Source organism: Mustela putorius, unplaced genomic scaffold (genome assembly GCF_011764305.1).
Source record: "Mustela putorius furo isolate JIRA1106 unplaced genomic scaffold, ASM1176430v1.1 tig00003898_pilon_pilon_pilon, whole genome shotgun sequence".
Taxonomy (NCBI): domain Eukaryota; kingdom Metazoa; phylum Chordata; class Mammalia; order Carnivora; family Mustelidae; genus Mustela; species Mustela putorius.
This window is the reverse complement of record NW_025422047.1, coordinates 1,410,451-1,437,666: the sequence shown is the minus strand read 5'-3', so window position 1 is coordinate 1,437,666 and position 27,216 is coordinate 1,410,451. Positions and strand designations below refer to the sequence as shown.

At 42.2% G+C, this 27,216-nt stretch overlaps 1 protein-coding gene across 1 annotated transcript in view; it reads left to right on the top strand.

Moving 5' to 3' along the window:
* The window catches only part of RYR3 (ryanodine receptor 3), a 505,740-nt gene that overhangs the window by 1,013 nt on the left and 477,511 nt on the right, over positions 1 to 27,216 (top strand). The gene's annotated exons all lie outside the window — the stretch shown is intronic.

The window sequence follows — 27,216 nt, the reverse complement described above, 5'->3', positions numbered from 1 at the left end:
GCCCCAGATTTTAGGGCAAGTGGCTGGGGGGCAGGGATCTGTTGTAGTCACATCAACCTTGCCCCTTAGGAGTTAATGGAAAACCTTTCAAGGTGGAAGACAATCGGGAAGCGTGGGAGGGCATTGGGGGTGCGTTCCAGCTTCGATTTCAGCCAGGTGACCTTGAGCAAGTCGCATAATCCGCCCTTCCTAGCCTCAGTTTCCTCTTGTGTAAAATGGAGAAAATATAACCAGCGTTTCAGGGTGATAAGAATTAAATGAGATAGTGAATGTCATAATGTTTTGTAAACTGTAAATTGCTCTCTAAGTGTTAGATCATTTTATATGCGCTGTTTAGCTCTCAGGAATTAGGATGAAATTCCTTCTCTCCCTGCCTCCTTCTCTTTAAGTGCCCCCTTTTGACCTGGTCTCTGAAGATCACAGTTTAGGTCTTGTGGTTTTTTTACACCATGCCCTCCCCTTCTCCAAAACCCCTGACTTTCTCTTCTTCTAAACATGGTTCCTCTGTCAGGGCTGGGACTTGGGTCTCATTTGGGAGATACAGAGGGACGTGCCACCCTTCTGATATGACCTTCTGATATGACAGAATTATCTATTTCTTCATCCTGCACCCAGACCCCTTCCTTATCTCTCACTCTGCACTAAGAGCTCAGGATGGCTTCACCCTCGCCACTCCTTATAGCCTTTTTTGTTGTAAAGCTGCTTGTTCTAACCAAAGCCCTGTGGAATCCCTAAGCTTTCCTTCCAACAGGTGTCCTTGATATTGGATGGGTGACACCAGGTACTTCCTACCTTTTGCCCTCCTTGATCAGTTGTTTCTTCTGTTTATTAGTAACAGTCTTCTAGGCATTACTGACTGATGAAATCCCCTTCTGACGGATTGGGTCAGTGTGGAATTGATGACTCAGGGTTGACGTGAAAGCCTGGTGGTTTTGTTTGTGTTTCTCTTGGCTTCTGTGGTCACCATTCCTGACTTCTTCTCTCTATCAGGCAGTGTAAGTGTTTTTTGGTACCCCTGTAACCAAAGCTTAGGGTAGAGCAGTGGTTCTTAAATTCTGTATGTTATGGGTGTCCTGTCCCAGAGATTAGAGTAACTGGACTCTTTTTTAAAGCCCACCCATGGCCCATGTAGGGTTCAAGGACCTAGGTTAAGAACCTCTGTTGCAGAGATACTGCATATCAGTTATGGCTTCCAGGGAGAGCTGGAAGCAACCATGGGGGCAAGTGGCTCCCCATGTGGCATTATTATTGCTTCTGGTCATCACCTGGAGTGTTTTCTAGGTGTGTTCTTCAGTAACCCTGCGGGCATCTTCATCTCTGGTTTCTTGGGGTGATGGATAGGTGATGAAACTGAGGCATAGAAAATCAAGTGACTTGGCCGTGGTCGCCCAGCAAGTTGCTGATGATTGTCATTACGTAATGTCTAACTTAGATGCCCACCACCGGCTGGCGTGGAGCGCTACTTCAGAGGCTTTGGTCTTCCCGATATATTGCCATGAGAGCTGCTGCTTTCTGACCTGTGACACTCTCTCCATATCCATGAATTAGACACAACTATTTCTGCAAACCCAATCATCGTAAATTTTGATTTGCACAGAATTTTGACTTTATCCTGCTGTTTTTAGGGGAGTCAGCAATCACAAGGCTGTGCTTGAAGTGGGGTTTTCTCACCTTCGAATATGCCTGGATTGGAGAAGCTATTGCAGTTTGGACTCCCCCACCCACCTTTGCCTTAGGGTTTCTTGCTTTTCCCCCAGAGAATATCTTTTAAAGCATTTTGGCCATGTGTCGGTCATGGAATGCCTCCTTGTCCTAACATTTAAGGTGTTTGGTATTTGATGATGGAAAAGAACCTTATCTTTGCAACCGAGAACTTTAGAGGATTGCCATTCTGGACAGCAGAGGCTTTTAAACCTACTTTTACAAAAGAGACCAAAGAATAGCACTGTGTTGAGGATCCTTGTCAAGCTGTCGGTGGTTCTAGTATCCTGTTTATTATGAGAGCGACAAAAATAAAAGCAACTGGGACGATCGGTAACATGAAATGGGCCAAGCTTACTGCAGTGATCACCGTAGGTGTGTGTACCAGGGCTGGAGACACTTGCTAGGAGGTGGTATTCATGTTGGTTGCGTCCTCTGATACATTTCAAGCCCATCCTCTCCTAAGTAGAGGCAGTGCCCACTCAGGGGGCTTGGAAGTGTCAGCACATCGTGTCAACTGAATGCTTTCGTACCCCAGACCTTAAAATGGCAGCGTAAAACTACATATCCCCTCTGGCCTTCTCGAATCACCGGCAGTTATTTCAGTCAATGAGAGAGAGAGTCAGCCAGACAGATAGCCTAAGAATTTTCTTTAAGGCAAAAATTTTCCCTCCCACTGCTGCTGGCAGTGGCATCATCCTGCCTTCCGATTGCTCTTGCTGACGTCGTCAGTGTCCCTGACGTGGTTCGAAGCTGCTCAGAAGCAGATAAACCTGCCAGCCACTCATCTGAAAGCAAGAAGTTACAGCGAGAGGAGTGACAATTACCCCGTCTCCAGACGGTTGGAGCGGCTGGCACCGCACCCTGCTCTGAGAGTGCCAGGGAGTAGCTGTTTTCTCCGCCCCCGATTTCTTTCCCTGTGGCTCCAGCATCCATTGAAAAGGAAAGAAAGGAAGAAAGAGCTCCAAACCTCAGCTTACTGTCTTTAAAAATACCACAGCCTTCTCCTTGCCAACCCCCTCTCCACCACAAAGTTAATTGAAACAGAACTCAAAGTGAGGTAGATGTTCGTTTCTATTAGTTTCAATTAAAGACAGGTCAGAGATGCCCCACCCCAACCCTCCTTGTGGAAGGTTTCCCCTGTCTAAATTTGCAGCTCTTGAGGGACGAGAGAAGGCACTTGGGCTAAGAATCAAGACTGCCAACCTGGTCTGGGGTCCTCCTTGGAGTCTGACCAGGACGAATTCCGGAATATGTGCTGTGGCACTAAGGTGAGCCCAAGTCCCCAAGTCCCTCCAGGGCACGTTGTCCCAGGTTGGGAGGTCAGTGAACGTGTACTTGGTGGTTCCCTCCTTGCCTCTCCCCTCAGCAGAGTCCATTTACGTGACATCGGCATGATGCCCCAGCTTGCTTTTGGTTGCCTTTTCTCAAGGAGGGAGGCAGACACGAGTGACTTCTTTCTTCAAACACAGTGTTTCAGGATGACCACAAGTAGTAATGGAAGGAGTGCTAGAATGCAGACTCCGATACCCAGGCATATGTTGTTGATACCTGGGCCGTCCTGCCGAATTAGGTTTGATGTTTAAAGTGACAAAACTCAGACTCTCCCAATGCTCTGGGCTTCCCAGTGTCACTTCCCATCTTCTCAGTCTCTTTTCCCTTGGCTCCAGAGAGCTGATCTCAGTAGGATCTGTCTCAGAATAGCTGGATGCCCGATATCCCCTCTTTTCCAGGGCAGTGCCCCGGGGGGCGGCTAGATCCTTCTCCCGAAGACATGAACTTGCGTCTGAGAGACTGTGTCGGTACTAGGGGATGGCTCCTACCTCTGAGACACTGATGACACACGAGCAGGTTTGTCCTGAAGGCTCTGAAGACGCTGAGCTCCAGGGCCACAAGGTGATGGTGAACTGTGAACTTGGACATACTGGAATGTGTTGTAGCCCAGTGTAAGAGAAGTGAGACCAAGAACAGGTGTGCAGGTGAAGAAGGTGTGACTGATTGAAGGTGAAGGTATGTTTGATGTCTCTGCATATTTTTTCGTAGGCTGATTTGATTTTTAAGCAGGATGAGGACACTTCAGTGAAATAGGGTTTTTAAGCAATTCTTCATTCCTTTCCTAATATTGATTTAGGAAAAAAATAAATCTATTTCTCAGATTCCTTAGGACGGATGTGAGGGGGAAAATGTTGAAAAAAGGGTACGAGCAGTTTATCTGGAGAGCAAAATACTCTGATAGTTATTTAGAAAGTGTTTGTATCAAAATAGATCGTATTATGTCTCTCTGTGTTTATTTGCTTCTTCTGCTTGTTTTGTGATAATTTGTTTCACTCCTTCCTGGGAAGGATTTTTTATTTCATAATTTGGGTTTTCCTTTACCTCACTGTGTGAAGAGTTTTGAGTTTAAGAAGCCACTGGCTCCATCTTTTTCTAATTGACTTGGAATCCTTTGGAATGCTTCTTTCCAATATCATGTATAGGCTGTGAAGGTCTCATGTCTTCAGAAACCAATATTTTAGCTCATTTTCCACAATCCCCCATCCATTATAAACCCTTCTATATGAGCTTTAGCTTATATAGAAGAGGTCTTTAAGCTACCCTTGATACAAGGTTTATCCAGTAGGAGTGAAATGTAATAAAAGATAAAAAATTAAACTCAGAAGCAGGAATTCTTAATTCCAGTCCTAGCTCACTGTGACCTTGAATGAGTCATTTAAGAAAATTGAGGTTTCCTCTCCCCCACTTCAGGGAGATAGAATCTGCTTTAATGGCTTCGCAGAAGTGTAATGAAAGACAACAGTAATTCCAGCAATACCCCAAATGAGAGACAAGCTGTGTTTTGCAGGGTATTATCATTGTGTTTCTCTTGCACAGGATGTCAGTCCTGCTTGTGATGGGATCTTGTTGTTGAAAAAAAAACACCACATTTTCCTTTTCCCTAATGCGCCCCCTGCCACAGGCCTGAACCTTCACCCCAGGCTTATGACCCTGCCTCCGCGTTGGTTCAGCCCCAGGGCTGAGAAGTTACTTCACTAAAGCAAACACCAGCTCATCTCACGTTGTTTGACTGAAAGGCTTGATTGAGAAGGATAGTCAGTTGGTGTCAGAGCCTTCAAAAGGCCAGGCAGGCCCCCAGGATTGCAGCCACCAAAGAGAATAGAGTTATTTTTTGTCTTCTCAGAAAATTACCAAAGCTTAACTATTTCCCATAGGACCTCTTTCCTTATTAGATCCCGTTTCTCTTCCTTTCAAAGCCACCCTCCTGTTTCTTCCCTCCCACCTCTTTTATGAGACCATTCTTCCTCCCCCCCCCCCCCGCCCACCCCAGAGCACTGGGACCAGCTTTTCTATAAAGCCAGCCCTGCTTTTTCCTCCTAGGGATTTTGCTGCCTCAGTCACATCTGTCTGGGGACTCAGGGCTTTTGTAGAGCTCCTTCTGGTCGCACCTGGAAGAAGCAGATGCTTCTGTGGTGGGATCTTCACAATGCTGAGGCTGCAGACCCTCCTGTCTCCCCAGGGAACCACGTCGGGTCTTCCTGGCTTCAGACTTCTGGCTGGTGTCCTCGAAGCCATCTTCTTGTTCCGAAACTGGTGGGGTATTTTAGGGACAAAGACATTTCCAGCCACTGCAGTTCCCTGTGCTTCGGTGAGTTTTGCCATCATAGCACCTCTTCAGTTCAGGGAGAGGGAGGAAAAAGTGCTGGCACCTTGCTCCCGATCCGGCTACCGGGAGGAGCCTTGTGAGGCGCCAAGATTATTTTTTCCCCTTCTTATGACATTTCTGATTTCTGATTGTTAGAAAACAAAGTTCAGATCAGATCCGAGACTGATGATGCAATATTCAGAAATAAAAGCTGGGCCTCCTCTCCTCACATGGACTCCTTCCATCGTCTAGCCCAGGGCACATTGCTGACTCCACAGGAGCTCACTGGGCTGTTGTCCTCTCCGGTGGGACACAGTCCTGGAGGGGGGAAGCACTGAGACACAAGGCCTGCCCGTGCTTCCTTTCCCCTTTTACCTCACTGAGCAATGGATCCTTATTGATTTCAGGCCTCCCAACGCCCACACCAGCTTGTCCACTTGGGGAGGTTGAGGCCTCCTTTATCGGACTCAGTGCCCAAGAAGAAGGAAAGCAGACATTCCCTCTTCAAATCAGACTGCAGAGAGATTCAGAAATGTCTCTCCCCCTGAGCCATCCCCTCTGGGGTGACAGCTGCTGGCTGCGGCTTACTTTAAGAGCGCAAAGGAGGCAGGAGAGAGCTCTGGAGACAGAACTACTGTGCAGAATCTCACAAGCCATCAACAGTTTTTCTGCTGAGTTCATTGTCTCTGTAGGCCAAGAAGGGTGATGAGCATGGCTTGAAAGAAAGTGTCAGGGTGACAATCTGGGTTGGTGTCAGTGTCGACAGGACCCATGCACAGAAGGCCGTCTTTCTTAGTCGTCCTTTGCAATAAGGCATTGACTCAAGGACTTCCCTCTGTCAAAATACAGATCTGTGAAATGGTTTAGCTCAGTGGGTACCGTTCATGATTAGCATCATTAACGGCTGAGTAGAGCCCGTTCCTGAAGGAACAGGAGTCGGACTGGTGAAGGATGAGGGCGTTTGGGAACATTATTGAGAGGGGCAGGCCTCAGTGAGCATTGCCGGGATCTTGGGGAGCCCTGAGCAGACAGAGGAAGCCTCAGGGCACAGAAGTCGGGCTCTGCGGCTGGTGACACAGAAAGTCTCATCTCTATCTACTTATGACCTTTGATCAGACAGGAAGCCTTGAACTACATGGGAGAAGGGGGCCAACCTCTTTTCAGGTGCTGGAAAGAGCACCACTTGCAGTCACGACTGATACTAATATGTACTGTGTTTTACAGAGTTCAGAATCGGAGACAATGGTTAGAATAAGAAAGTCTCAGATTTTTAGAAGACGAGGTAACTCTTTGTCAAAGTGAGAGCTAAGGGTTGCCTTGCTGAAGTAGAACAGTGTTCAAGCAACAAAAGTCCGTTATCGGTTATCATGTTTGTTGATAGGTTCACTGTTATCCCAAGGAGATGGCCCAGAGTTCCTAAAGCCAACTTAGACCCATTCCTACTGAAAAAGGGGAGAATGCCCAGGAGAGCTGCCTGGATCCCAGTAGAGAAAATAAGAAAGGCTCTTACTGGAAGGTACGTGTTTCTTAACAGACCAGTTTCAGGGCCCGGCATTCACTCTCTGATAATTTCACAGTTGAGTACTCTAATGGGCCTGAGCCGAGAGAGCTCGTCAGTAGGACTATGGGAAGAAATGGAAAATTCTCTATCAGTGGCACATAAATGTCCACACTGTAAGGAGTATTTATTGGACAGCGGCATTCTATGCCATGGGCCAGATTCAGACTGTAAATAGTACTAGAGCAGCACAAGAGATCCAGCGGGCCACACCGTGCATTGATCCGAAAGCTGAATCCAGAAGGTCAAGTCAGAGTAGGGCAGCCCCACCTGGAGGAGTGTGAGCCCCTCGTGAAAGGTCATCTGTCTGTGATCCTCATCACCGATCATTCAGGGCACATGGCTGTTGTTCTGACCCATAGCAGTGATCCACCCCTAAGCTGACCTCTCTTCTGTCTAGGCTGGCCAGAAAAGGGGAGTCCAAGAATAAACTCTAGGAATGTCTTGAACAAACCTCCTTTCTTTCTAAGAGGGATTTTAAGATGAGAAACATAACAGAGAACATACTAGGCAAGTAGGTAAACTCTGAGCTAAAGCATTTTCTCTCTTCTATAGCATTTCTGTCAGATGCCTTTAGGCATTGTCTAGGCGGATTGTCTGCCCTTTCCTTGGTTTTAGTTCATCCATTTGTAAAGACAGAGTAGTAATGATTCTATCTCAGGGATGCCTTGAAAATAGGAGTGAAGGGACTCCACGTCTCCTCGTGGAGATTAGGAGAATTAGGTATGCGTATATGGAAGGAATAGCTTGGGGAAAAAAAGATGTTTCATTGCCCAATCACCTAAAAAGGTTCCTATCAAACTAAAGCATGAGACATAGATGATAAACTCCAGGAATATGACAGCTTTCAATTCAGTCTCCTCTGAATCCCCAGCTACCTGTATATCGCAGGGCTCACAAACTTAAACACTTTTGGGGCCAGACAGGTAACTAAATGTGTGAATCAGGCTTTATTTGCAATGAAAGGTGGGCCCGATGGACACCTTCAAACAAAAAAGTCTTAAACACTTCCAGCCGAGCCAAACACTTCTGCAGCAGCCCTGTGAGCTGCCTTCCCATTTGCAGCCATGGGTGAACCCTCACATTTCAAGTGCATAAGCTGCCTAGAAGGCATGAATATTTTTATGAGTAGGATCAGGCTCACAATACACATCAAAGTCCTTGGATGAAAATGTCAACAAAGAAGACACTGTATCATTTATCACAGTGTAGAAACGACAGATTGGCATGCTGACAAATTAATAGGCTTCATAAATGATAGACTTGATCATCAAAATGAATCCAGATCGCGCTAGCCTTTTAAAAACCCTTTCAAATTGTCACATAGATACAGCTATGGCGAAAGTTAAAGAAAACAGGGTGTCCATTCAACATTTACTGACCAAGTACTCTGTCGCTGGCCCTGGCCAAGTTGCTGGCAGTGACATAAATGAGTAAGACATTTTAACATCCAGTGCCCCCCTGTGGCTGAGGGTCAAGAAGGGGCTCAGTCTTGTTTTGAGATAGCAGGGATATCAGTCACTTCAGGGAACTTATAACACTTAATTTAACTTTTCCATACTTCCATGGTACAAAGGTACATTTATTTATTTATTTATTTGGGCGGGGGCTTGAGTTGGGAGGGTGGGGAGCAGCAGTGGGAGAGGGAGAAGCAGGCTCCCCACTGAGCAGGGAGCCCGATGCAGGACTCCATCCCAGGAACTCAGGAACATGAACCAAGCCAAAGGTAGATGCCTAACTGACTGAGTCAGCCAGGCACTCCAATAAGTAATTCTTTTTTTTTTTTTTTTTTTGTAAGATTTTATTTATTTGGGTGAGCAAGAGAGAACACAGAGGGAGAGGGTGAGGGAGAAGCTGACTCCCCTCTGAGTAGGGAGCCTAATGCAGGGCTCAATCCCAGGATGCTGAGATCATGACCTGGGCCGAAGGCAGATGCTTAATCGAATGAACCACCCAGGCACCTTGCAAAAAGTAATTCTTATTAAAATATGTGCCCTTGGGGCAGTTTCTTCACTTCTGTGCCTGTTTCTTCATGTGTTAAATATGAGTGATAATAGTGTCCCCCTCAGATGGCTGTAGCAAAGATTCAATGAGTTAATCTGTGTTAGGTGCTTGGAAGAGTGCCCAACATATAGTAAATCCCCAATAAATATTAGCTACAGATACTGTCTCAACAAACAGCATAAACATTGACATTAGGCACACTAGCTATTCCAAATGTCATTGCGCGTTTATTTTATCTTTGAAAAGTACAAAAGGACAATGCCCTGTGATTATTCCATAGTTTTGATTCCTGGTGTTCTGCTTAGCTATAATGTGACCAGGCCTTGTGACTGGAAATGAATCTGGAATGGACATGGCCTCAGGAGCTCAGATTGATGGGTCATTTCATAAGTGTCTACTTTGCAAAGCCTCTTGACATAAATACTCATTGACTTTTCCTCCAGCAATTTTTGATTACTCCTGTCAACGGATGGGCCACACTATTTGGAGAATCCTAAACATAGACAATTTGTCCTTCATTTGGGGAGATTTCTTTCTCAACCTATGTTTTAAATATGGAAATTTGACTTTCTGGGAATTCAGTGTATTTTTAGCAACACAAGGTCATCCTGCGGTAAGGATCTTGTTATGCACTTTCTTGAATCATTCCCTTGACTAAGGATGCAAAGCATGTTCCTAAAGTAAAGCTTGTTTCTTGTTACACGCTTTAGTGCCCTTTCCTCTGGGGGTCCTGTATGGGCCTCTGATTCTTACCCCATCTCTCAGTCCAGTGATATGCCCATCTTTTCCCTTCCTGCTCTCCATGGAATTAAACTGGATAATGTTAGCCACGTAATCCCTATTAACAATTTTCCTGTCCCTGGCTGAGAGTAAATATTTAGTTAAAATATTGTGCTCCAGGGCGCCTGGGTGGCTCAGTGGGTTAAAGCCTCTGCCTTCGGCTCAGGTCATGATCCCAGGGTCCTGGGATCGAGTCCCGCATCGCACTCTCTGCTCAGCGGGGAGCCTGCTTCCTCCTCTCTCTCTCTGCCTGCCTCTCTGCCTGTCAAATAAATAAATAAAATCTTTTAAAAAAATAAAATTGTGCTCCTTGCCAAGTGACAGGTGAATAGGAAGTCTAGGCACATGGGTTAGGTAACGCCGCCTTCGTTTTGAATAGGTTTTATTACCCTACTTGGCTCTTTATTTCACTCAAAAAGCAGGTCCCAACAACTGAAAGCTTAACTGGGCTAAGCAGTTGGGGAATTTAATTAAAAGAATTAAACCAGCATTTCCCCAAATAATAGAGAATGGTTGGGCTTGTGATTTCCTTGAAGTAAGGAGGTGATCTCTCTTGGTGTTTAATCTCAGTATTTCAGTAGCAATACATTTCACTTTTTAAATTGTGAATAAAAACTAAACTATATGAATGATATATTTCATATATTCCAGCCTCAGTTTTTTAATCTGTGGAATGGTAAAAATCATAACTAATTCTCAGGGAGGGGTCAGGATAAAATGACCAGATTCCAACATTCTCCAGAGCAAGACCATATTCTATTAGTATTAGCTGTCTCCTTTCCTCTATCATCTGATACTATCTGGTACTTGGGGATGTCCTCAGAAAGCACATTTTTAAAGTATAAAATGCTGTACGGTGTCACACGTGCATATTAGAACCTGGGCAACAGTGAAGTCTGTTTACATATGCATAGAGCTCACTATTATAATCAAATAAATTTAAGATCAAAGTTAATCTGACTTATTTATTCTTGTACATAAATATTATACTGGCTCCTAATTAAGCATAATTGTACAAATCATGGAAATGACTGTAATTAGTATAAATTTTGCCTAGCCAAACCAATCTTTTTTTAAAAAGAAGATTTAAAATTTTTTTAAAAACCCTGAATATCTTAGTTCTCTCTTCTTATTGACCTTGAATGTGATGGATTCTCTGGTATCACATGCCATGTCCAGACCACCCTTACCACTGTTGCCATCACTGCCAACCCTGTAACCAAATGCAGCGTCTCCTAAGAGAGTGGTTAAGGCTCAGGGAAAGACGGCAGTGTGAATTCTAGATCTGTTATGTATAAGCTATGAGACACTGATGGTTTCTTCCTTTTTAAAATAGGGATATTAATAAATTTTAAAAAATAAATAAAATAGGGATATTAATAGCTTCTGATGTGGCTGTTGAGACAAATATGGTGGTGTTTGTAGAACTGTAGTCAGCACAGTACCTACCTCATACTGTGATATGACATAATACGTATTTTGATGGGAGGTCTTATTGCCCGGGGCTCCCTTCGCAGTACTCCCAGCAAACGCCCAGCCTGGGCTTCTGTGAGCCACCTGGGATCCTGCAGCAGCTGCTCTTTCATGATCTGGGAACTGTTCGGGGGGTGGGGGGGTGGGGAGGCTAGGAAACGTGCTTAAAACTATTTACTACAATTTCTAACTCAATTAATTGGGGGAAAATCTAAATAGCTCTTCCACCTGCTTCTTAGAAGCCTCAGCCAAATGAAAACCGGTGGGTGTGCATGTGTTTCTGCTTGATTTTCTGAACACGTGAAGGCTGCAGTCCCAGCTCGAGCGTCCGACCAGCAACGGGAACCTGTGCCCGACCCCCAGCTATCTTCTAGATGATGACGAATATGTTGACTGATTCCCCAGGCTTTGCTCTGGTCTCTGGCTGTGCTAAGTGCATGTCCTCATGTTCATGATGAGGCCTTTAGAACACACATAGAGAGGCAAATATCTCTCGAAGCCAGAGAGGCTCCCAGATCTGGTCTAAACTCCTGAAATCAATTGACAATTAAAAAGCAGGTTTATTGGGGATTTAGAGTAAAAGAGACTTAGGGTTAACCTCTCTCTAGCCCATAGGTTAAGTATCATATGTCATTGGGGAGAAAATGATCCCTTTGCTCCAGACATCTCTCTCACGTATGACAAGGTACGGAATTCCTGAAATTCAAGATGCTCCTTTAGATTAAGTAAGGCATTATCTCCAAGACAGATTTGTTTAAAGTTTGCTAAAAGTTGAGTGAGGAATATGACTGCCAAGTAATTGATAATTATTGTTGTCTGGACTAATTAAGCTGGCACTTGATCATAGTACAAACTTTGTTTTATGGTACATAAATCTCTGTTTCCTCTGCAAGACTGAATAACTCTCTGGGGCAAGGGCTTCCATATTTAGTTAGATTTCTTAGGATCCCAATCAGTGCTCATTCACGTACACAGTGGCTCAGTGATTTCTTGAGTGATTTTTTGATTCGGTGTTTCTGCAAGTCCTCATTACTTAGACTAGGTATTCAGCACACCCAAATGGACTGTTCTTACCTAGTTACTTGTAACAAGGGACTTCAGATTCACAAATTGTAGGTTCCGTTCTGAATTAGTCAGTGAGAACTTCTTTTTTTATATATTTTATTTATTTATTTGACAGAGAGAGATCACAAGTAGGTAGAGAGGCAGGCAGTGTGTGTGGGGGGGGGGACCAAGCTCCCCGCCGAGCACAGAGCCCGATGCGGAACTTGATCCCAGGACCCTGAGATCATGACCTGAGTTGAGGGCAGAGGCCCAACCCACTGAGCCACCCAGGCACCCCAGTCAGTGAGAACTTCTAAAGGGACTGACTCTTTTTCCATAAAGTGTAAAAGGTGTGTGTGTGTGTGTGTGTGTGTGGTGTAACTCAGAGGCTTTGAGGTTTTGTTGTTGTTTCTGGTGTATGCCCAATGGGCTGCCTACCAGAGCCTATGACATGTACTGAATAAACGTTTATAGACCAGCCTAATAAAGCAACGTGGATAAAACAAGAGGAAACATGCATTTATTTGAAATCTGATACCTCGTGTTTTTAACAAAACTCTGCCTCTAGTGTCCACCTATGTAGTGTCGTCGGATTCCCCTGTGTGGAGTGTTGTCATGGCTCTGCCCGTGAACGCCCTTATCTTTCTAGAGCGCTCCATCTGTCTATTCTCAGACTTACCGTTGTTCGCTTGCACATCTGTTTAATGCAGAGGGCCATGCATCAGAACATCTTTCCTCCGACCAGTCCTCCGTTATCTGCTCTTGGATTCCTCCCTTCAGGTCTCAGGTCCTGTGCCTCCCTTTCGGATGAGGCTTCTCTCTCCTTCATGTACACGGTGTCATTAAAGTGAATGCCCCAGGTAATCCTCTCTTTGTTTTCATCAGGAGCTTCATTACAGTTTTGGGGACATTGCACGAATGTGGTTCTGAGTACATATATTTCCCATGGGTTTTAGTTAAGATGGATCTGCAGCTTTCTTCTCCAGATGTTACAGAGGTGTCATTGTCGTCTTGGATCTAACGTTGCCATTCCAATGCCTGAATCGCTTTACAGCTTTTTAATAAACCAAGATCTGGCATCCATTCAAATATATCTAAACCTGTAAGCCTGCTTTTCCCCCTCCTCCTTCTCATGCTTGCTTATTCTGTCTTCCTTCATCCCTTGCTCACTAATCTTACTTTTTTTTTCCCCTCACTCACTTGTTTTCCACCTTCTCCCTCTCCTCATTTCTAGCTTTCCTTTTCTGGTCTTTCTCTGGAAATATTTATAAGTACAGGTAAAGGTTAGCCCTGGAATAAGCATGTAGGCCAGGAGGGGCCAGTGAAAGGAAACACAAGGTCAGGGCAATAGAAGCTGTTCCATTAATTGGCTTTTGTAGTCGCCCACCAAATCTCGTTTACCAGCTCAGGGACTGTCTCCTGCCTCTTCTTCGTCCCCATGCCCATTCCGTCTCCCTGACTTAGAGACTTCTGGAGGAGTGTCGAGCTCCTGAACTGGTGAATATTCTTCTCTATGGGTAAGAGCTGTTATTGCAGTTCTAGGCTAGATTTCCATGAGTGGATCAGCATCAACTATTTAAGTTCATTCCCTAAGAAGCTACAATTTTCATGTTCCCAGGGAAGTACTTACTGAGGGACATGAGTGATGCTAATAAATATTCCAAGAGATTTATATAAAAACTAGAAAATGAGGGGCACCTGGGTGGCTCACTGGGTTAAAGCCTCTGCCTTCGGCTCAGGTCATGGTCCCAGGGTCCTGGGATAGAGCCCCACATCGGACTCTCTGCTCAGCGGGGAAGCTGCTTCCCCTCTCTCTGCCTGCCTCTCTGCTTACTTGTGATCTCTCTCTCTGTCAAATATATAAATAAAATCTTTAAAAAACAACAAAACTAGAAAATGAGGTTTCAAAACTACCAGGAAAATACTCTTGGCTCAAACTATTATATAGGGTTTTAAAATTCATTAAGGTGTTCAATAAGTGAAGAATTAATGGTGACAAAAGGAAATTGATGTTTCTGAAAGGACACTTGCATCAGGCTCTCTCATTTTAGTGGATGGAGAAGTATTCCTCTTTGGTACATTTTGATCAGAAGTGGAACATGTATTGTGTATAAGAAGCTGGAGCCACACTAGCAAATGCTACTCTGGTTCTTAATATTCTCAATATTCCTTAACATCAAAATCTTTTGCCATCACAGCATGATCTCTTCTTACAATTTGACACATGATAGTCTATTTTTTTATTCTGATCTTCTGTCCATTTTTAAATCAGGTTTGGTCTTTTGTTTTTAAGTTGTATGGGTTCTTTATATATTTTAGGTATTAGCCTCTTATCAGATATGTGACTTACAAATATTTTCTTTCATTCTGTAGTTTGCCTTTTCATTTTGTTGTTGATTTCCTTTGCCGCGCGAGAGCTTTTTAGTTTGATGTAGTCCTGCTTGTTTATTTTAGCTCTTATTTCTTTTACTTTTGTGTCAGTTTCAGAAAATCATTGCCAAGACCTACATTAAGGAGCTTACTGTGTATGTTTTCTTCTAGGAGTTTTATGACTTTAGGCATTATGTTTAAGTTTTTAAGCCATTTTGAGTTAACTTTTTGTGTATGGTGTAAGAAAGTGGTCCAATTTCATTCTTTTGCATGTGGTTGTCCAGTATCCCCAACACCATTTGTTGAAGAGAGTGTCTTTCCCTGTTATTCTTGGCTCCTTTGTCATAAATTGACAGTATATTTTTGGGTTTAATTCTGGGCTCTCAATTCTGTTCCATTGATCTGTGTGTCTGTTTTTATGTCATATCATACTGTTTTAATGACTGTAGTTTTGCAATATAGTTTGAAATCAGAAAGCATGATGCCTCCAGTTTTGTTCCTCTTTCTCAAGATGAAAATTGGCTCTTCACTTTGGCATCACTTTGCTTTAATATGTCCGTTTGGATTTGGGCTTTATTTTAGGTAGAGGAGGTTACCTTTAAGGCTTTAAAGCATTCCTCTTCACCAGTCCTCTGTAAATACAAGCACCTCACCTCCTTTCCAGGTAGCTGCTCTCCCAGAAGCAGAGCATTTAAGTGACTGAGACCTTTGAAGTTTATGAGAAGAGTTGAGAAAACCTATTTTAAGGGTTGGCGTTCAAGGTCTTCAGTCTCTTTAAACCTACTGCATTTTTTAAATATGTTAGAGTTAACAGCTTTTTTCTAGATACATATACTTTGGAACCTTTGGAAGAATAATCTTTTAAAATTGATTCACTCTCTTTCAAATATTGACTTTAAAATGTTCTTGAAACTAAATTATGTGTCAGCTGTACTAAAATAAAATAAAATAATGAAATATTTACTGAAAACACATACACACATGCAAATATTCTCAATACCTAGGATCTTAGGGTACATTCACATAGTTAAAGCAAAATAACCTGTCCTTAAATTCATCCCACCTGTTATCTTATAGCTGTTTTAATTTGCTGACGTTCTTATAAAGTAGATCACTTGCTAATTCCACATTTAGGAGGATGTACTGAAGCATAATCTGATTTAATTAAGTAATTTTTGGTAGCAAATTAGAAATAGACTCTTAACTAGAAAATAAAATAGACTCTTAATAGTTTAATTCTTTGTAGCAAATTAGAAAACAGACTCTTAGTTTCCTTGATTCACCTAGTGATGATAATGCTTCTAGTGATTTTGCTGTGACAAAAAAATATACAATATATATATTTATATACCAAATATAATAATTATGTAATTTTCAAAAAGATTTTTATTTATTTATTTGACAGAGAGGCAGAGATCATATGTAGGCAGAGAGGCAACAGAGAGAGGGTAGGAAGTAGGCTCCCCGCTGAGCAGAGAGCCCGATATGGGGCTCAATCCCAGGACCCTGAGACCATGACCCAAGTCGAAGGCAGAGGCTCAACCCACTGAGCCATCCAGATGCTCCATTATGTAATTTTTAAATATATGTATACTAAAATAATTCTGTTGTGATAAAAACATCCATACAGTATATATTTATGTATTAAGTGCTAAAAATAAGATATCCAGTAAAATGATCTTTTAGGAGTGAAGACTAAATAGAAACCTTTACAGACAAAACAAATCTAAAGAAGTTTGCCACCAATAGGACTTAACTAAGGGTACATATATAAAAAATAAAAATGATCCCAGAAGGAGGCTCTGAGGAAAAGGAAGAAATGGTAAGAAAAACAAAATGAAAGAAAAAAAAAACAAAATTAAAATGAAATTAAAACAAATAAAAATGGTAAACAGGTGTCCATGAAACAATAACATTAAGTTTTGTGGTTAAAAATTGATGTATAGCCAAAATTTTGAGCTATAATGGCATATAAATCAGGAAGGAGATGGTTGATGATAAAGAATTCATTTTTTTATTATAGGAGGGTAAAGATTAATTTTAGACTTTCAGTTAAATATGTAAGTTAAAATTTCTAAATTAGCTAGTAGATAAAGGAAAGACAATCTCTATAAAAGAAGAAGAAAATGTAGTCGAGGAAATGTCAATCAATCTAAAAGAAGAAAAATTAGAAATACAAAACTAGAAGCTCAAAATAATCCAGATATAACAATAATTACAATAGACTAAATGGACTTACCATCCAGCTAAAGTCAGGATTCTCAGAGTGGATACATAAACAAAAACTCAATGACATGCAGTTTATAAGAGATACACTTTAGACATAGAAAACATTTAAACAAAAATATTATCAGAAATGAATTGGGACACTGCTCATCTTCATATGAGAAATTAGTTCATCTGGAAGTTATTAAAGGTTTAATTGATATATATCTGAAAAGATAAAGCAAAAATGACCAGTCTATAGGAGAAATTGATAAATCTACACTTTAGTGGAAGACTTTACCACAATTCTCAATAATTCATTGATAAAACAATTAATAAGGATCTGAAAGGTTTGAAAGGCACAAGTAATGAGATACTACATCCAACAACTACAGAATACATATTATTTTCAAACACACATTTAAAAATTTAAAAGGTGATTTTGTACTAGGCTAGGAATAAAAATTTCTAAAAATTTTAGAAAGTATCATACTACTTTGTCTACTACAATCTGCTTTCTGTCATCATAGAAAAATTTAGATTAGAAATCAAGAACCAAAACATGGCCTTGGGAAAAACTCATGGTTGGAAGTTTAAAGCCCACACATTCTAAATAATCTGTGGATCAAAGAAATCATACCAGATATGAGAAAACACTAAGTTCAGAAGAGTTATGAACATACCAATAGAAATGTTCATGTGATATAACTCAAGCACTACTTGGAGAAAAAAATCTCTATTCTTTTTTTTTCTTTTTAGATTATTTATATATTTATTTATTTGACAGCGAGAGAGATCACAAGTAGGCAGAGAGGCAGGCAGAGAGAGAAGGAAGCGGGCTCCCTGCTGAACAGAGAGCCCGATGCGGGACTCGATCCCAGGACCCTGAGATCATGACCTGAGCCGAAGGCAGCAGCTTAACCCACTGAGCCAGCCAGGTGCCCGAAAAAATCTCTATTCTTAACGTGTAGGTTAGCAAACTTTTTCTATAAAGGAACAGATAGTAAAATACCACTATTTACCATTACAACATTGGTGCAACAACTCAACTTTACTCTCATGGCACAAAAGCAGCCATGGACAATATGAAAATGAATGGGTATGACTGTGCTCTAATAAAACTTTATTTACAAAAACAGTCAGTGGGCCAGTTTTGGCCCACCAGTCTTGGTTTGTTGACCTCTGCCTTACTGACCCATGTTGGAGACAGAGGATGGTTGGAATAAATGGCTAATCATCTAACTTAAGAACTTACAAAACCAGAAGGCAGAATAAACCTAGCAAAAGGAAGAGGAAGGACATGATAAGGATAAGAGCAGAAATAAATTAAAAGAAAGATTCTATAAAACAAAGACAAAAATCTGTTTTTTTCAAAGACTGCTTTAGTCCTGGTACTCCAGAAAGCAGAATGTTAGGTCGAAACTAAGGTTTTTCTCTAATACTTTTTGATTTGGGAGGTACAAGCCCCAGACCAAGAGAGTGAGATAAAAAGAGTAGCAAAAGCTCAGTGAAGTGTCAGAGAGCACAGCGTGTTTCCTGTCAGCAGGCTCACTCAGCAGTCTTCTGGGTTTGACAGTGGAAGGAGGCTGCGTAGGTGGGCTTTGTCCAAGAGCCAGAGAGAACCTGCTCAAGGGAATTTAAGAATGCACATAAAGTTTGTGTTACAGTACAAAAACTCACAAGGCTTCTCAAAATCTGGAAAGGCTGTCGTACAAAAGAACAGAAGGCATGAGTAAACAGTATGAGGAATATCATTTTTGAATCTGATCCTGCAGAGATTTAAGAGATTATGAACCACTGTGGGCCAATAATTTTGAAAACTTAGGTACCACGTCAAATTCTTCACAGAATAAATTAGCAAAATTGATTCAAGAAGATAAAAAGGAAAATGGGTCACTTCTGAAAACTATTAAATAAAATAGTCAGTATGTTAAAAAAAAAAAAAAGTTTCAGGGCACCTGGGTGGCTCGGTCAGTTAAGTGTCATTGACTCTTGGTTTCGGCTCAGATCATGATCTCATGGGTCTTGGGATCAAGCTCAAGTTGGGCTCCACACTTAGTGGGGAATGTGCTTGAACATTCTCTCCTTCTGCCCCTCCCCACACTCACACTCACTCTTTCCTTCTAAAATAAATAAATCAATCTTTAAAAAAAAAAGTGACTTCCAAAAACCCAGGGTTTAGGTAAATTTTGTAGGCAAAATCTACAACAACTACAAAGAATCAAATAACTGAATATTCTAATCTTGCAAAGTCTTTTAAAAGAGTAACAAGAGAAGAAACACTCAAGTTAATGTGAGGCCAATACAAATCAATCAAAGATTATTTAAGAGAGGAAAATTACCAAGTTTTCCTTGGTAATTGGTAACAATAATTATAATAGACTAAATGGACTTACCATCCAGCTAAAGTCAGGATTCTCAGAGTGGATAAATAAACAAAAACTCATGACATACAGTCTATAAGAATTATAATTATAATTTTTGAATAAAGGTGCTGAATCTTAAAAACATCTGAATTTATCAACAGGAAAATGTTAATACATCATGACTGTCCATTGGTACAGCCACTTTTGAAAACAACCCGGCATTGCCGGTTGACATGGTACAGTTAAATTTCCAGACACCCTGGGGAGCAGCAGTTCCTCTAGATATAACCTCAAAATTCGTGCATGAAACTCACGTGTTCAAGCATGTTCATAATACTGAGCAGCTGGAAATAGCCCATCCACAATAGAACGGAAAAAGTGTGTTTGCCCTGTATCTTCATGTAACCTTTATAGGTAACAGTGAAATGAATTAGCTACAGTTACCTGCAACAATGTGGGTAAATGTTGTGAAGAGAATGGTGAAGAAAGCAAGTCCTTGAAAACTACAAACATTTGGTTTCTCGCAAAAACAAGCAAAACTAAACAATATATTATTTATGGGTAGTACATACGCAGGTAGTACAACTCTGAAGAAAAACAAGAGACTGAAAATCGTGCAAAGCAAGGATTGCTGCTACCTCTGCCGATTGGAGGAGGGGGGGAGGAGGAGGACAGCTTCCTTCCTAAGAGTAATAATATTCTGTTTTGGGGCACCTAGGTGGCTCAGTTGGTAAGAGGGTAACTCTTGATTTCAGCTCAGATCGTAATCTCAGGGTGCCGGGATGGAGCCCTGAGTCATCCAGCTCTACGCTCAGCAGGGAGTCTGGTTCACCATTCTCTCTCCCTCTCCCTGCCCCTCTGCCCAGCTCTCTCTCTCTCTCTCTTTCTCTCTCAAATAAGTAAATGTTTTTTAAAAAATAACATTCTGTTTCTATATTGGTAGGGGGAATATGAGGGTTGTCGTTATCATCCATGACATTTCTCTCTCTCTCTCTCTCTCTCACACACACACACACACACACACACACAAACGGCATTTTCCAGAAGGTGTTAGGATTTCTGCACACCGGGACCCAAAGGGCTGAAGGAGCAGGCTGGATCCAGGACTAGAGAGGCATGCTGCTGGTCAGCCTGTAGAGGCGCTGGGGTATGTCCAAGGGCCAGACTGGAAGGGCAGATGAGCCCAGAAGAGCCTTGTCTAAGATTGGTGTTTTGAAGGGAAGGTTTATGACCATGTTTTGGAGAGGGCATTCCAAGAGTTAAGCCAGTGACCAGAGGTCCAGTTACAAGCCTTCAGGTTTAGTCCAGCTAAGAGATGATACAAGTGTCATTGAAAGTAGTGGCAGCCAGGTAGAAAAGAGACAGAAGATGAAAGTTACCTCAGAGGCAGAATGGACAGGACTGGGTTCTGATATAGAAGATGAGGGAATAAAAGAAAGTCACAGGGGAACTTAGGGGTTCTAGGCAGCATGATCAGAGGGATAAAGGTGTCATTATCTGAGCCATGGGGCTTCTCATGAGGAGGAAGGATTTGTGGCCAGATGGAGAAGAGAAAGGAAGAGGTATGTGTGAGGCCCTTTTCACTGGATTTGGCTTGTCCAAAGGACATTTGGTCACTCTCCTTCCTAGAGTCCCATCCCAATATCACTGCCTGGTTCTTCTGGAAAGACAAACAGCACTTACCCTGTGTTACTAGTCTTCCTTAGCTTCTCCTGACTTAGCAGCCCTTTTGAACCTTATTATGAAGGGCCACAGCTCCCCCATCACCACAGCAAGACCACTACACGGAGAACTTACCTTCTGGGCTGCATCTGACTGTGCACATACATAGCCCGGGGCTTGAGCTGACAGAATGGCCATCCTAGAGATTCCATTCTCTCTTTAAGTGTTGGAGGCTTGTTTCAGAATTCCAAAATCACTTAATTAAATTAAAATATTCCCGTCTGGAGAAACAGAAGATGTGATGTATTGGGTGGCTTAAATAGCAACCATTTATTTCTCACAGTTCTGGAAGCCAGAAGTCCAAGATCAGGGTGTTGACAGGTTTGGTTCCTGTGAGGCCTCTCTCCCTGGCTTGCAGATGGCCCTCTTCTTGTTGTGTCCTCACGTGACCTTCCCTTCCTGTGCACACATTCCTGGTACCTCTTCCTCTTCTTATAAGGACGGTAGTCCTGTTGGATTAGGGTCTTACCCTTATGACCTTAAACTTAATTATCTCTTTAAGGCCCTGTCTCCAAATACAGTCACACTGGGGGTTTGGGCTTCAGCATATGAATTTGAAGGGAGAAAATACTTCAGTCCGTGACACCTGAGTTCTAATCAAGGCACTGGGGGTATGAGCTTAGGTAAGAGACATTTCTGTGCTCCTGTAGTCCTCTACTGAGAATGAAGGTATAAGGACTAGAACAGTGGATTGAAAATCCTAAGATGTGTTAGTATCACCTGAGTGGGTTTTGAGCCAGATGCTGAGCCCCATCCTCAGACTTTCTGATTCAGAGGACCAGGTGGAGTGAGACTTGGCATTCAAACAGGTTTCTAGATGCTGCTGCTGGTCTGGGGCCCACACCTTGAGAACCACTGGAAAAGCATGATCTATTTAGCCCTTTTAGTGTTATCATTCTCTAATGGTTCTGAGGTGATACCTTACAGCCTCTCTCAACTGGGGCTTCTCATCTAAACTGCACAACCCGGAAAGTGATCTGAGTGGCTGTTTGCTCAATTCTAAGGGCTGTATGTAACCAGTACCAATCTAGTTGCATAGGAGGGAATTCATTTATCACAGGGAGGGGATGTCATAGGTCATTAAAGCTCACTTCTTTTGTGGAATCCCCATTGAAAAGGCTGATATTAGAAATCCAAGCATGCAGAAAGGACTGCAGTCATGAAATTTACTTCCTCAGTGAGGTACCCAGAGTTTGTAGGATGGCAGAAACTCTTACTAGTCACTGCTTTCTATCCAAAAAGGATTTTTAAAAAATAAAAAGACATTAGAGCTCTCTTTAAAAAAAAAAAAAAAAGATTTATTTATTTATTTGAGAGAGAAAGTGAGAGCAAGAGCGCTGGGAGACAGGGTGCGGCGGCGGGGGGGGGAGGGCAGTGAGGAAGGGGAGAGGGAGAGAGGGAGAGACCATTCTAAGCAGACTCTGTGCTGTGCCCAGAGCCCAACAAGGGGCTTGATCTCAAGACCCTGGGATCACAACCTGAGTTGAAACCAAGAGTCAGGTGCTTAACCAGTTGAGCCACCCAGGCACCCCTAGAGCTCTTAACTATAGAGAATAAACTAATGGTTACCAGGGAAGAGGTGGATGGTGGGACGGGTGAAGTAGATGATGGGGATGAAGGAAGACACTTGTGATGAGCACCGGGTGAGGTACGGAAGTGTTGGATCACTATATTATACACCTGAAACTAATATTACTCTGTATGTTAACTAACTAGAATTTAAATATAATCTTAAAAAAAAAAAAAAGATCTCGAGCACGAAGAGATTTTAAGTCATTTCTAGACCCGAGTCATACTTCTTTAGAGGAGGAAACTGAGGTCCCAGGATGACCTACCCAGAGCCACACAGCAAATTAGTGGCAGGGCTGGAAGCAGAATTTAGGTCTAATGAATCACCTGGCCAGTCCAGGTGCCTCGTCCCTCCTTAGCATGATAAATAAATGATTCAGCAGGGGAAGTCAGAGAATCAGCTTGGGAAGGGATGGACAGGATCCTTGCTTTCCAATGGAGCAGGAGGTCCTGTCCCCAGAGCTGCCGGGAGTGGATTACTTCAGCATTTAGGAAGGGCGGCATATGCTACCTCAGTGGTCCTGCAGGGAGCTTTTGCTGATTCCTGGCCCCTCTGGCTGCAAGTTTCTCTAGTTTGAGGTTTAGAAAACTAACAATTTGTTGCATGGCCTCAAAACTCAGTTTTTCTGAATTGGGGGAAAAAATACAAGGTAATGAACGTTGCACTCATAAAGGAAATTCTTCTGCCTATTTTAGAGTTGAGGCGTGTTTGTTCTTCTCAGCTTAATTGGGATTTAGTGTTCATATCTTAATACTGAGATCTCAGCCCTCCATGGCTGAGGCCATGCCTCAGCCTCCATGGCTGAGCCCTCCATGCCTTTACGTATCTGTTTGAGGAGTTGATAGCCATTGTCTAAAGATTGAAAACGTATTCACAGGTGGAAATTCCATAATGTGCAATAGTTTAACAAATCATTTTCAAGGGAAGCAGGTCTCTAGTTTCATGCACACCGTATCACCAGCGATCTTGTTGACTATAGTTAAAGCCAATTTGTATCAGTTTCCTCTTTCAGAACCTTCCTTTGCCAGAATTCAAAGTCAGAAACAAAGATGTCTCTCTTCAGAACTGCATGATTTTTATTTATTTATTTTTTTAACATTTGCTCCAGGTACCTGAGTTTATGCCTCAGATTTCTGGTTCACCTTGCAATAGCAACTGTAAATTTCATGGCCACATTCTGAGACTTAACCTCAAAATCTAAAGGAAATGGGCATTTCTTGTTGATATTAACTCACAGCTCAGAAGTTCTGTTCAAACTCTGTCCCCTAGGTCCCTCCTCATAGGTAATATTATAGGAGGACAAAATGCCATCTAGGACAATTTATCTAGCTACAATTTATCTAGGACAATTTATCTAGCTACATGGGATCCTAAAGGGGAGAAGTAAATATAAGGCTTTGAACAGAGTGGGTTGTTTTTAATTGCTCCAGTAAACTGAGACAGAAATGAACATCCACAGCAAAGCTCTTTTTGATAATTGAAATGGGAAATTGGAATGAGGGAGCATGATTTTTTTTTTTATCTTCTCACCACCAAAAAGCAGCCACCAGCTAATATATAGAGCTGTTTTTGATAAGATTACAATATTTTGCAGCATCGTCATGGTGTAAGTAAAGAGAATCTGTTCCCACAGGCCCTCTGAAAGTTATGAGTTCCTTAAAAACATGGGGGTGGCTCTTTGCCCCCCCCCCCCGTCCAAGGTCCCAGTTTCCCTAACCTGCCCTTTGCTGTCAAATGCAAAATAAAAACCTTTATCTTTTATTCATTTTCTCTTTTACAGTCTAACAAACCCTGCCCCCCTTGTGTTTCTCTTTGTACTGTCTCCTTTGTGGAACCTCCTGCTGAATCATACAAGAGCATTTATTTTGGGTGTTTTGTCACTATTTTGTGCTTCCCTCAACCCCTCATTTGACTTTCCAGATGCTCTCACTTCACCATGTTTTGAATTTTTTGAATTTCTAGCCCTTTCCATCTTCAGAGTGATTTGTGATCAGGCTTGCCTATTTTTCACTGTCTCAGAGAAAGAGATTGTTCCTATCCGGTGGAAAAACATTTCTTTCCCTTTAGTATTATTTCCTATCTACACATCTTGATATTTTCAAAATAATTTGCCATGCATTATTATACTCAGTCCCCACTGTTTTGATTCCATTTTTCAGATGAAGTAAGGTAAGTATAAAGTGGGAGGTGATCCATGCCAGGAATGGAAGTAGGCTTTTGCTTTGGTCTCTGATTATCCAGCCCAGTTCCAGAGACCTTGATTACTTAGTGATCCAGGAAGATGTCTTGGGTATTTGCAGTTTTCCTCTGTAGTAGTAATTCTTTTTTTTTTAGATTTATTTATTTTTTCTTGAAGAAGAAGGAAAGTTTTTTTTTTTTAAATTTTAAAGATTTTATTTATTTATTTGACAGAAAGAGAGGGAGACACAGCAAGAGTGGGAACACAAGCAAAGGGAGTAGGAGAGGGAGAGGGAGGCTCCCCATGGAGCAGGGAGCCCAACCCGGGGTCAATCCCATGACTTTGGGATCATGATCTGAGCCGAAGGCAGATCCTTAACAACTGAGCTTCCACAAGGCACCCAAAGATTTATTTATTTATTAGAGAGAGAGAGAGAGCAAGCACAAAGAGAGGGGTGGAGGGAGAGAAGCAGACTCCCCTAAGCATGGAACTTGACGCAGGGCTCAATCCTATACCCCGAGATCACGATCTTAGCTGAAATTAAGAGTTGGATGCTCAACCGACTGAGCTACCCAGGCACCCGTGTTGTGGGAATTCTTGATCTCTCTGGCTTTGGAGAAATTATTAGTAGAATGGAGAAAGGTTAGGGTCTCCAAATAGGGCAGCTTCTGGCAATCTTATTTTATTTACTTATTTTTTCTTTTTTAAACATATTTATTTATTTTTATTTGACAGAGAGATCACAAGTAGGCAGAGAGGCAGGCAGAGAGAGGGGGAAGCAGGCTCCCTGCTGAGCAGAGAGCCCAATGCAGGGCTCCATCCCAAGACCCTGGGATAATGATCTGAGCCGAAGGCAGAGACTTAACCCCCTGAGCCACTCAGGTGCTCCTGGCAATCTTATTTTAAAAAATTCTGAAAATTCTCTGTCGGAGGAGAAACCCTGAACTGCTGTTGCAAGCTTAAATTCAAAACTCTGCATTCACTTGCTGCAATTTTTGCTTTTGCTATTTGCAAAGCACTATTACCGCAGAGTAATAAGAAGTTACGTGTCTGTGAGCCAGAGAATGAAACTCTTTGCTTTCCCTGAAGGTGAGGCTCCAGTCCATCAAGTGACCCCACATTGAAAAAGAAAACTCCTCTGTTGGCTTCACAAAACAGCTTGTACCTGGGACCATAATCCACCTTTCAAAGGTCATGATCCCGGAGTTGAACCCGCATCAATGGGGAGTTTTTTCCCTCTAACCTTCTCCTCGACTCATTGAGTACTGTCTCTCTCTCAAAAAAATCATTTCTTTAAAAAAAACCAGAAAACATTCATATATATATATATATATATTTTTTTTTAATTTCTTTTCAGCATAACAGTATTCATTGTTTTTTGCACCACACCCAGTGCTCCATGCAATACGTGTCCTCTCTAATACCCACCATCTGGTTCCCCCAACCTCCCACCCCCTGCCCCTTCAAAACCCTCAGGTTGTTTTTCAGAGTCCATAGTCTCTCATGGGTCACTTCCCCTTCCAATTTCCCTCAACTCCCTTCTCCTCTCCATCTCCCCATGTCCTCCATGCTATTTGTTATGCTCCACAAATAAGTGAAACCATATGATAATTGAGTCTCTCTGCTTGACTTATTTCACTCAGCATAAGCTCTTCCAGTCCCGTCCATGTTGCTACAAAAGTTGGGTATTCATCCTTTCTGATGGAGGCATAATACTCCATAGTGTATATGGACCACATCTTCCTTATCTATTCATCCGTTGAAGGGCATCTTGGTTCTTTCCACAGTTTGGCGACTATGGCCATTGCTGCTATAAACATTGGGGTACAGATGGCCCTTCTTTTCACTACATCTGTATCTTTGGGGTCAATACCCAGTAGTGCAATTGCAGGGTCATAGGGAAGCTCTATTTTTAATTTCTTGAGAAGTCTCCACACTGTTCTCCAAAGTGGCTGCACCAACTTGCATTCCCACCAACAGTGGAAGAGGGTTCCCCTTTCTCCACATCCCCTCCAACACATGTTGTTTCCTGTCTTGCTAATTTTGGCCATTCTAACTGGTGTAAGGTGGTATCTCAATGTGGTTTTAATTTGAATCTCCCTGACGGCTAGTGATGATGAACATTTTTTCATGTGTCTGATAGCTATTTGTATGTCTTCATTGGAGAAGTGTCTGTTCATGTCTTCTGCCCATTTTTTGACATGATTTTCTGTTTTGTGTGTGTTGAGTTTGAGAAGTTCTTTATAGATCCTAGATATCAACCTTTTGTTTGTACTGTCATTTGCAAATCTTCTCCCATTCTGTGGGTTGCCTTTGTTTTCTTGACTGTTTCCTTTGCTGTGCAGAAGCTTTTGATCTTGATGAAGTCCCCTGTATTAACCACTTGACAGTTTAAGGATAAAATTAGGAAAATAGACCCCCCATAGCTGTATCCACACAGGCCAGTGTTTCCCAATAAAGCTTTCAGCTCATTTGCATGTGTTATATGTTAGTTCTTAGCAGACAAAATACTTTTTTTTCCCCCCAAAAGTAGTTCTGGAATCAGCCAGTTCATATAGGGAAAAAAAAGAAGTGTTTATTTTCTCAGGCAGAGTGTTTTTTCTG